Source organism: Erpetoichthys calabaricus, chromosome 2, assembly GCF_900747795.2.
Source record: "Erpetoichthys calabaricus chromosome 2, fErpCal1.3, whole genome shotgun sequence".
NCBI classification, from domain to species: Eukaryota; Metazoa; Chordata; class Cladistia; order Polypteriformes; family Polypteridae; genus Erpetoichthys; species Erpetoichthys calabaricus.
Window position 1 is genome coordinate 112,828,026 of NC_041395.2, and position 12,156 is coordinate 112,840,181.

The window sequence follows — 12,156 nt, forward strand, 5'->3', positions numbered from 1 at the left end:
TAATCCACTTTTACATAGCAACAAAAACCACGTGCAACAGGACAAAAATTAAAATACTCAGCTTATTTAAATTACGTCTCAACATCCATTAAGAAGTTAGAAACAGAAACATCAGATCAAGCTGTCCTTTTCAATTTTGCAGAAATGTGTTACATTTAAATCTTTCAAAAACATTTTATACAATCCACTTTCGTCATTCATCTGTTTTCTGGACCTGTGGTATCTAATGGTGTCCAAAACACAATTCCACTTAAATATTTGTAAATCAGCTCCATAAAATCTGACAAAAGAAGCGTTTGTTCGAATGTACACATTCATACAAACACTGCAAAAAAAAAATCAACTGAAGGCTAAGGACATGGTCTCTTTACTCCATTTCATCTTCATAATGCCAACACCTTCCTGTAATATGTGGCAACAATAAGCAACAACAGAGTGGGTTTCAAAGGAAGTAGCTAAATAAAGGCCTAAATAAATGGAGTTTAGATAATTGGTTTTACACCTGGATCAGAGAAAAACAAGAACAGCTGCATCTTACCAAATTTCTCTACATGTGTCACATAAAACAAAGAACAGAAACCAACAGAGGGTATGTACAGGATACCTAAGACACAAATGCCACAGGCTGCAACTTCTCTTCTGTCTATCCATTATATAGATTTGAGGGTTGGGGTCGCTTTAATGCAAATATTTTATAGTCTGTATGCTCTTGCCTGTAAATGTATAAACAAACTGATAAAAAAAAAGGCCAAAAGCCCAAAATACATATGTTTATAATGTGGAGAAATTAATCCGAGAGAATGCTGAATAGGTGTCAGCTTCCCAATGAAGAACTACACAAGCAGATCCTTAAAAGACACCGACACTGATACTCTGGCTTCTCTTCAGCTCGTATAAATCTTTCGCCTTTTACTAAAGATTTCCGTGGAAAGGAGCATCAAAGACACTGACAAAATGTTATAGATAACCATTTAGAATTCATATTGCTGGTAAGGAAAATATAATTTGTAAACAGTGGCACAATAATATACAAAAAGACTATTAGCACATGTTTGTACTGCAAAGAAAACAAATGTCACAGGAACATAACATTAAAAGGCTTTTAATGTTATGTGAGTAAACAAAATCATGAAGGCCTGTGTACATACTCACCTGCACCTTACACAGGGATTCAGCCTGTCATAAGGCACTGAGATTCACATCACATCCTTGTCTTTGAGGGCCTATGGAATCTCATGCAATGAGTATTATGTAAGTGACACAAGTGTATACATCTTTGCTTAAATGAATAGTGTTGCATGCAGCAACTGGAGGAGTTTGCAATTAAACCTGCAACAGTTTGTAATTTCCTCCCCCCCCCAACACAGAATGGTGTTTTGTCACATTGATACATTTCAAAAGTTGTGCAAGCAAAGATTATTGACACTGAACACCTTGTTGTGGCAAATATCTTTTGAAAACGCAGCGACTATTTGTTTTAGCTAAAAATTAGGGTGTTAGCTTTGTTACTATTTAAACAAACAACAGTACAAATTATTTCTCTTCTAGTGAAGTTCTAGTGAATCTGAAAGTTAAATATTTTCTAACTTGTCAGGCAGTACCTAACATTATCTTTTTTTCCTCCCATTGCTAAACTCTAGTCAATTCGTGCTGCCATTTCAGTTAACCCTCCTCTGAAAGCAAGTAGACACCTTTAACTACTCACGATTATACCCGAAAATGAAAGAATGGCTATAACCAGGTTGGTGTTTTTGTGTGAAAAGCCCCTAAAGGCGGAGTTGCAACACAAAGAAGCAGGCTTGATTTCTCCAGTAACTTTTCAGCCAGCCACCAAACACACACAATCAGGCACACACATTACAACACATCTGTACTGGTGGTGGCAAATGTATAGCACCGTGGCCACCAGGTTTTGCGTAATTTGCTGATTAAACATTCTACCAACCTTTACAATTCACACAAAATGCCCCTCCAGGACTCAATAGCCTACCTGTGAACATAGTAAAAAAGCACTGCATGAAATGACATACTGTACCACTCCTTCATAAAGAAGAGGTGTGAATCCCAAATACTCTACCCAAAAATTATACTATTTTCTGTTACTAACTCCAAGTAGTTTGTAGTGATGGCCAAGAAAAAAAAATTCTCTCATATTTTCTGGCAAAATGGAGAGTGAAAAATGTTTCATATAAAAGAAACGAATGGTTACATGTGCTGAGCAATAGCAAATGGTTTGAAAAATGTCATTGGAAAAAAGGAAAAAAAAAAACTCACATTACTTGTGTTATATAACTCACATGCCAGTTATCCAGTCATATGCCCCAAAATGGGCAAGACATTATTTTTTGCTAAAGTCTCATTAAATAGTTACAACCGGAATAATCAACGTAGTCCTAAACTGTAAACTAAACCTTCAATTGAATAACGTTTTGAATTGAAGACCCGCCTCTCCCCCTCATTCGATAGTCAAAAGTCCCATCTTCAATTCAAAACGTCATTCCCATGAGGCCTTAGCTTACAGTTCAGGATGTGCACCGATGATTCCAGAAGTAACCATTTAACAATATTTTAGCTAAAAATCATGTGTCTTGCATGTTTGGGGCCTACACATTGATAACTGATATGTGAATTATGCAACTCAAGTGACGAAAATTTTTTTCCCCATTGTTTGCTGCTATAAAGCATTCGTCACTATTGATTCTAATATATATATTTTCTCTCCATTCTGCAAGAGAGAGAGAGAGAGAGAATAAAACTTTTTCTCAGCCACCACTTCAAAGTACATGGAGCAAGTAACATACAAAAGTCATTTATGGGTGGAGTTTTTCCTTTAAGTTCATGCCCTTTTCAAAATCAACTCTTGACTGGCTACATTATCAGCTTTATCACACACCTTGCTCTGTCCGATGATAACTGCAGTAAAGATCGTTAACAGGCTTGGGTTGACAAGCTGTGTATGCTCCTCTTCTCTGGGTAAAACACTATGCCAATAAAGCTCTTCTTGATTGTGTGAATTAAGAAAAGCACACCATGGGAGAACTGGGATAAGCATGCAAATGGAATGCAACCAAAAATCGTACCAGTTAAATAAATAACATTTCTATTTTGTGTCTCCTGTGCAGAATCTGGACTTCTACAGAACACACTTGACATACTTGTGAGTTTTAATAAGACATCCTCCTACTAAATGCTTGCACACTAAAATCCTAAAGTTATCAAAACAAATCTAGCTATTCTTTTATAGAAGGGCTAGTAAGAAGAGCTGCTCTACTAAACCTCATCACAACAGATGAGCTGGCACACAGACCCCAAGGCCAGATGCCTTTCTGCTTGCCTTGGCAGGGTGGTGCTCTGGATCGTTTCCAACACAGGTGCACAATAAAGGCCTGTAATTCCGCGGGAACCGGAAAAAGATTTTTTTATAAAATGCAATGTGGACCATGGACATAAAAAAAGTGAAAGATCGCCAGGTGTTGCAGTCTGCAACCCGGAAAACCTCCATGGCTCTTATTTTCAAACAGTAAATCCCTTTGACCTGGCGCTTTAAAAACGCTCATTATCTGCTGAACATCTCGGTAATTTCCAAGTGGAAGAGGCGGCTGCACGGAGTCCTTCAATTAAACACTAAGTCAGTTGTGATGAATGCCGGCTCGCTCAAAAGCTTTTTAAAACTAAGCTGCAACTGCCTGAAAAGGTCTGGAATCTGTGGGCACAAAGCACAGACACTCCAGCGACTGAAACATCTCCTTATTGGGATTCCTAGACTCAGCAAGGTATAAAATCGTTCCCCAAATAACATTCCTAGCTGCATTACTGATCCACGCACGGTTTCGAGGACACGCGGAATTTAAAATCCATCGGCGGTAGAGCTTTTCACACTGGCGCCTGCTATGAAGGGTCGAAGGTAGAGAACTGCGCGAGACCTCGGACATAAGAGCGCTGGCCTTTGCATCGGAAAGCACTGATTCTGCCCTTACGTGTTATAGTGCAAAACCATCAAGTTGCCAACTTTGCCCAAGGACGCCCACAGAAAGTGAACAAATGGTATAAAAGACAGCACTGACCTGAGTGTCGAAGCTGCGCTTTTTGTTCCGTGCTGGAATGCCACAGTAAACTTGTCCACACTCGCCTTCCCCACCTTGGTTAACTAAGTTCGCTCGTACCCCTCCATCAATTACACATTTTGCAAACGAAAGCACAAACCTTGTCACTTCCCCCGAAACCAAAATAAATAAAACTTCAAAAGTGTGTAGTACACTGCTCTACGTATTGTGAGTAAAATTGTTGCCGCGGGTTTTGCATGTTTCACTCAAGTTTTGAAACAGATCCGAGCTCTCTCTCGCCGACTGATGTAACGCGAAAGCCTGCACAAGCGCACTTTGTCACCTACCTCGGTACGCTTTCGGGTTCTCGCGAAATCAGGAAATTCATCGAGGCGGAATGGAAGCAGGAGACTGGAGCTCAAGCATGAAATCCGTCTTTTCTCTTTATCTCTCTGCAAAAGGGGGGGGCAGCAGGTGGACGGCTCTGGTCCGCTTCAGGCGAATCTCCTCCGCACGCCCTCCCCTGGCGCAAGGCTGCAGCAGGGCAGACCCGCAGAAGCACGAGTGAGCGCAAACGGGACGGCGCTTCGTCGTGATTTACCCGGAAACACAATTCGCCGCCTAGCGAGAAAATTCGCGGACTTGCCTTCTCTGATCTGCCTCTGTTTCTTCTATTTGTTAAAATTAGTTTAAGTGCAAAGAAGGTTAGCTCGAGCGTCAGTTTTTCCAGAGTTCCTGGAGAGCTTTGTCACAATACCGAATGCTGTCCACTAGATGTACCAGTACAGTTATCCTTGTTTGATCAGTGTAGATTTTTTTAAGTGAATAGGAACAATTATTGATACACTTGTTGAAACTACACCTCAGAACCCGGACTCGATCCCGATGGATTTTCTGAAAGGTTTTAGTACAAACAGCCCGACACGAGGCACTTCAGATCACTGGACGGCTTACCTTTAACATCACGTGGACCAGAGGTGTGTACTGTATGCCGGAACCATGTTTTGTGTGAGCGTTTGGGGTGGCGAGGGGGGTTCCTTGGGCTTGAATCATTGCTCAGTCCCCACCTAGCTGTACTGAAGGAAACAGGAAAAATGGTACGTAATGTCAAAACTTAAGAATAGACTAGACTTAAACAGCTGCCACAAAAGAACACCCTTTAAAATTAAGGTGCTAAAATGGATCTTTGGAGCATTTCCATAGAGAAACAGAATGTTCCGGAAAGAATCCTTATTAAAAAATGTAACAGGTTCCATAAATAACCATGACTTGATTATAACAGATGTGTGAAATGCCGATGGGCCCATGCTTTTACAAGGATTCTTGCTCTGTACAATAACATTGGCAAAATTCAGGTTTTCTTGAGTCAGAACCCTGCTAGGTAGTCTTAAATACACTATTAAAAATTTCTGTCTTGTCCACATATTAGGGACCTTTCCAAAGCTCAAAGAACCAATTTCATATGTAAAGAACCCTTCCCAAAATGAAAGGATTCTTTGTCAAGCAATGGCTGGTGCTATGTCCTCCATGAGATGAAGTGGAGTAAAATATACTAAACAAGCAATGGTCTGAAAAGGAACCATACAAGCCAGTAAAGTGCCATTACAGAACCGTTATTTTTATGAGTGAAGTCCATGAGTTGAGATGTCCATAAATCAATGCAATGTATGGACAGCCACATATATACCAGGGAATGCCGGAAAAAATGTTCGGGCACCATCCAGGCAACCTTGTTTAGTCGGCAAAACAACAACACAAAAATGGTTCTCTTGGCACATAAATATCATTGGCGCTTAGTAGTCTAATTGCTTTAAATAAAGGTTCCTTCTGCCAGACCTCTGTCCTCTTTGAAGTTTGGGTCCAAAAGAACACTTCTGGGGACCACCTGTTTTTTGTATGGTGCCCAAAGTGGAAGTGCCAGAGCCATCTCTGGGTACTGTGGGCGGTGCTAGGCATCCTACTTGGATGTCTTCTCAGAACTGTAGTGGAATTAAAAGATACAGTTAGCATCAGCGCCCCCTCTCATTCTGAGGTGGTATCGCCAATTGGATTTTTCGTACCTTTTGTTCTAAGTCTTACCTCATTTCCAGAAATCCAAATGGATTGGCCTTGCGATATTTTATAGGTCCCGCCCTCTCTGTCTTGTGTGACGCATCAGACGGCTTTTGAAGCATCGCACCGTGCCCCGCGCATGCGCACTTCTCCAGAAGACACACGCACACGGACACTGGACGCACACAGGGGTTTTATTAAAGAGGATATATATATATATATATTGTGGCACGCGGCTGGGGGTGGTACCCAGCCGGGACGCCCAGGAGTACCAGAGGAGGGCTTGTGCCTCCTCCAGACCACGAGGGGGCTACCGCCCTGGTTGTGTTGGGGGCCACGGGTACAGAGCTGGGAAGCTTAACCCTGTAGGGGCCCGTGGTCACCGCCAGGGGGCTCCCCGCTGCCTTGGGAACCCTGGACAGAAGTGCTGGGGGGAAGAGGATCGGGGAAACCCGGAGTCCGTCCAGGTGCACAGCCGGCACTTCCGCCACACAGGGGAGTGTTGGGAAGCACCTGGAGCCCATCCAGGTGTGAATAAAAGGGGCCGCCTCCCTCCATTTAGGAGCAAGAGTCGGGTGAGGAGAAGGACAGAGCTCGGAGGAGAGGAGTGGAGGCGGACCTGAGACAGTACACGGCATTATGAAGGCCAGGACTGAAGGGGTGATTGGTGCTGAGGCACTGGGTTTGTGCAAATATATCATTGTAAATACTTGTAAATAAACATGTGTGTGGTGAAACAACTTGTCTACCTGTCTGTGTCCGGGCTGTACCCCACAATATATACAGTATATATATTTGAAAACACCTGAGAAGTAAGATGACATGTTTTTCAATCAAAGTTTACAATTCATTATCCCTTTCATGCAAAGGCTTTGTTGACCAGCACATTTTAACTTAAAGCTTTTTATGTACACCTTCATATACAATAAGCAAGGGCCTTAAGGGACTTAAGCAAGGGCTAACAGTCCTGTGGACTACAAGGGGCCCTAAAATTAATCAAAATATGTTCTTTATTTTTCAAATAAACTAGGGAGCTTCACCCCCTGCTCGCTTTGCTTGCCAACCCCCATGGACTACGTCTCTGCCGCTCGCGTATGTGGATTTCAACTTCCACCAAACAACAAATCTTTTAATTCTCGCGGATACGCCTCTTCATTGGGAAGAAACACTACTTACCCCTGATGGCAACACGAATCAGATCATCTACAAGTCTCTGTCTTAAAGTTTAAATATGAACAACATATTTGATCTCTTTTCGCTGTTCCATTATTTCACCGAGTAATAATTTCCATTTGTTTGCGCTAATGTGATCTTTACTATCATTTTTTTGAGACTTTTGAATTTTAGTACTTTCATTAACCTGCTCTGCATGTGTATCGAATTCACATTTTTGAATTCTTCACAACATTCTACATTGTCATCTACTCTTTGTCTTTTATTTCCAGCCCCGGGCGTGGTTAAATCTCTTGGCACCAAGTCTCATCTCATGGGATGTGAAAGTATCTCTCTGAAAAAGTCACATCTCGTCCCAGACTAAAAAGTTTCGTCTCATCCCAAGATTTTTTTTATTATAATAGAGAGATATTCCCGCTTCTAGACTGGTCTTTCCAGCCCATTCGTACCACTTTACCTTTATGCCTGAGGTAACCCATCCACCTGTAGTCCCCCACACACCATCATCCCCAAGTTTTCTCTTTTCCCGTGAACAGCTGCAGGTATTGGAGGGTGGCTGTTGTAACAGAATTTGTAGCAGCAAGGAGAGGGCTACTGGAGCATAAAGTGTGTTAAAAAGAAAACAATTTATTGTATGGTAGGATTGACAACTCTTCAGAAATGGCCAGTGACAGCATGAAAGCTTCAAGATGATAGTGATAGTAAAGCATGCAAAGGTAATGATTTTGCTCAAGCTGCAAGCTAAAATACCACTTATGAATTTATGTGGTATCACAAGAATGTTCAGCAACTTTCAAAACTGGAGTTTACTGGATCTCCAGGGCAAATGGGAGATGTATCAGATACAGAGGATCTGTTAGAGAATTTCAGTCTGTTCATAAGTGACAACATGTTAGAAGTAATTCAGACTGAGCTCAGCAGATATGCATGGCAACTGTTCCAACATCACACACAGAAACCAAAACTACTGATACTATACACATTATTTGAGTCCATGCACATGTTTGAGTCCAGGTCTGTAAAGGCAATGAAGCAGATCTACTCTACTCATACTGAAAATTTAGAGCACCCTCAGAATGCTCATTTGTATTACATTCTTGTATATAAAGTGCATACATTTTATTGCTTATCCAGTAGTTGCTGTTGACATCAGTCATTATTCCATCTTATAAGCCTAAGTGTTATCAATAAAGTATTACTGGTAGTCCGAACCTATGCAGTTAACATTTGGCTCTAGAATGTTGGGGTAGAATGACAGGGTAAACTCTGGAAAACACTCAAACTGGGATAATGTACAGTAATTGATCAACCTGGCTGTCTTTCTTCTCACAACTACAGGGTAAATATCCGAGAAGGCCAAAATGGAGGGCATGGTTGAAGCACTGCTTGATGTTTCACTTTGCACATAGTGAACGCTGTGTAACTATTTTTATGTATCCATACCTGATGAAAATAAGTCATGTCATTTTCTAACCCACTTAATCCAGAGCAAGGTTTTGGGGGGTGCTGGAGCCTATCCCAGTTACCACAGGGCATAAGGGAGGACAAACCCTGGACAAGGGCACCCGTCCATCACAGAGCAAACACACACACAGGCTAGTTAGCATTACCAATTCACCTAACATACATGTCTTTGGATGGTGGGAGGAAACCTATGCAGACATGAGGAGACCAAGCACACTCCAGGCAGGGAGGTCTCAGTGTGTGAAACCATGTCTCCTTACTGTGAGGCAGCATTTCTACAACTGCACCACCTTGTCAGCCATGAAGAGTGTTTTTGATCGTTTAAATAACATACTGCACAGTATTATGCACTTAACCTTTACTCTATCTGTGTCAAGTCCAAAAGACATTGCCTTATTATAAGATTGTTTCAACACATGTTCTTTTTCTTTTTTCTCTGCAGATCATTGTCTTCTCCAAGCTGATCTGCTGCGTGTGTACAAACCAATCTCCCACTTAGACAGCAGTGTTGGATTTATCAGAGCATAACTTCATAAGCATGTCACACATCTCTAAGACTTCTATATACCTAGAGACAAGGATATGCTAGCAGTCAGTCTTTGAAAGATAACAAAAACACTGTTGTTGTTAATTGTGAGCAGAAAATAAATTGGTGTATAAACCTGTTAAAAGCAGTTTGTGAATGATTGAGATTAAGCACATTTATTAAATTACATAGGCTCATTTATTGCACATTAGTTACATGTCTTTCAACACTCTTTTACGCCACTATGTTGGCGGCATTTGAATTTATTATAATCAGTCTCCTCTTGAAAACCTCAATATTGCCATTCAGATGGAATTAGGAAAGGTTCAGTGAGAAGACCAACTTCTCAGCTGGGAACTCTACAGTAAAGGAAAGTTAATTCCTGATGATCTCAAGCATTTGCAGCAACTGCAACTCAAGTAACTGTATTAAAACCGATAAGCCCTAGCTCAGCAGGGTGTAAGTCATGGTTCAGCCAAGTGAAGCTGAACATTTTGACCATTTGCATAAGACTTTACAGACAACAGGTATCAGTTTTAATTTTCATCAAACAGTAATGCATGTCTTCCTGAACAATGGGACCCAATATCATTTTTAACCAAGTAGCTGAAATGCCAATGTGCAGTAGAAGACATACATGTAAATGTCTGTGTTCAGTTTGAGCCAGAACCCCTGTGACAGTGTCACTACACTGCTGTGCTTTTTGAGAGTAGAAACCCTAAAGGGCTGTAAAATTCCATAGAATACATATGTGTCATTTTAATTATTTAAACTATACAGATAATGCTTTTGCATCACAGCAAAAAGTGCTAAAAAAAAACACTAACCTAAATATCACATTGTGGTATTTACAGCACCTTGCTTTAGTGACCTAATGATATCACATCACACAGTTTTGCAAAACAAGAACATTTCACTCGCCTGTTAAGTGAGGTGACAAGACAGTGACTTGACTTGAGTTGAACTTGTCATTACATCCCTGCCACTACAGACAGCATTTTAACATTTGAGGTATAAACTCCTCATCTAAATTAGGGTTCAAAAACAAAATAGAAACCCCTTTTAATTGTCTCTGCCAAAAGAAAAGAATGCATTGCATGCTTCTTTAGTTTGACTATCTATCTATCTATCTATCTATCTATCTATCTATCTATCTATCTATCTATCTATCTATCTATCTATCTATCTATCTATCTATCTATCTATCTATCTGTTGTTGTCTTTTCTTTTTATTTCTAATTGAATAGTGTGTTACTTTGATCCCTCTGTTCATTTAGATATAAATATCACTTCACTTTTTAAAACAGTGAAATAATAAAAACAACCTCTTAAAGTATGAATCAAATTGTTTAGTAATCATTTAATATGATTTTACATTAAATATGATATATACATTCAGATTGATTTGTGCTATTATTGTGAAATTGCTCCATCACAGGATGAATCCTGGACACACTGGAAGCTGTTGTAGAAAAGAAGACGGTGGCAAAATTGGATGCCATCATGAAAAATCGCCTCCATCCCCTCCAGGAGGTGCGCTATTGGAGTACTTTTAACCACAGGCTCATTCCACTACGGTGAGCAAAGAAGCACCTCTGCTATCAGGCAATTCAACTCTTCCTCCTGATGTATGCATCTGATCTCCCTCATTGCATACTCTAATCTAATCTAATCTAATCTATTTAAAATATACATAACCGATTTTTGTATAAATCAGTGTGTTTATTCACATTTGTAAAATTAAAATTAATAAATTGGCTTGTTCTTTCCTTTGCAGCAATTTAAATTCATTGTGTTATAGTATTTGCATTTGCAAGCTCAAGATGCAATAACTATTTAAATATATACTTAACATAAATACTAAGTGTAGGACAAGGCTAGAAGTAATAACACACTACTGTATATCCTATACTGTGTATTTTTTTGATCTGTACTTAATATTTAAAGATATTCTCAAACTGCTTGGATCCCCTTTACTGCCAAATTCCATCCTCCCTTATTTCTCCTTATGTCAAATGTAGATCCTGTTATTTGGACAGTGATTTGCAGACCCCATCAATATGAGAGTTTATACAGATAAGGGAGACAAGGTGGGACACAATGAGGCACATCGCTTGATACACACAACTATGCACATGGTTGATCTGTTTAAATTATCCAATTTGCCTTTTACGATGGGAAGAAAAGCTGGAGATGTCAAAGAAAAGTCCCATAAGCCCACACAGAGGTCCCACCCACACCACAGAAGCAGTAACGGGCCTGGGATTCAAACATACGACTCTGAACTGGACTCGGTGTGTGCTGGAGAATGCATTGGGATGGAATACTGTCCAGTCCAGGATTTTTTTCTCCTTCCACCCAAGGCTGCTGCAATAGATTTTAATTCCCATGTAAAGTGATATTGTACTAAGGTGGATAGAAATGAATAAATAGAGAGATCTTGTAATCCTGAGAGCACAAATGTAATGACAATTAATTATTCATGTTTCGCTTGTAGCATTCTTTTTCTGCTCCTGATTGATTCTAATTTATTCATTCACTGTATAATGGGCATGTTGTGCTCTGTAGAAGCTTAACGTTTTTCTAATTAGATGTTTGGAGTACAAAGTTGGTGGTTCGTGACAAATGTTAAATAGAATGTAAGAAATGTTAATTATGAAAATTAAGGACAAATACTAATGAAGTAAGTTTAAATAAAGATTGTGGCTTTATGCAACAGAATTGAGCTGATGTATAGTATCTTTTATTATGCATTACTGTCTTCCAACAGCCACAACAAAACATGGCTTCATTGAATTGGAATGATAGGGCGAGAATTGCACAACACACACATAGCATCCTGTGACTTTAGGGGTGCTACTGAGCCCCAGAACTACAAACACAAGTCAACCAAGACAG

The 12,156-nt window shown here is 40.2% G+C and overlaps 1 protein-coding gene and 1 non-coding gene across 3 annotated transcripts in view; one reads left to right on the plus strand and one right to left on the minus strand.

Annotated features, from left to right (window-relative positions):
- pik3cb (phosphatidylinositol-4,5-bisphosphate 3-kinase, catalytic subunit beta) overlaps positions 1-4,690 on the minus strand; it is a 142,664-nt gene extending 137,974 nt beyond the window's left edge. Inside the window, exon 1 of one of the 2 annotated variants that reach the window (XM_028794386.2) lies at positions 4,391-4,690. The gene's annotated coding sequence lies outside the window, so the exon portion shown is untranslated. The other variant, XM_028794387.2, reaches the window with a different exon arrangement.
- LOC114647456 (U5 spliceosomal RNA) lies at positions 869-984 on the plus strand. Its single transcript, XR_003715518.1, has one exon. It is a non-coding gene; the product is annotated as a U5 spliceosomal RNA (small nuclear RNA).
- Positions 4,691-12,156: the final 7,466 nt, after the last annotated feature.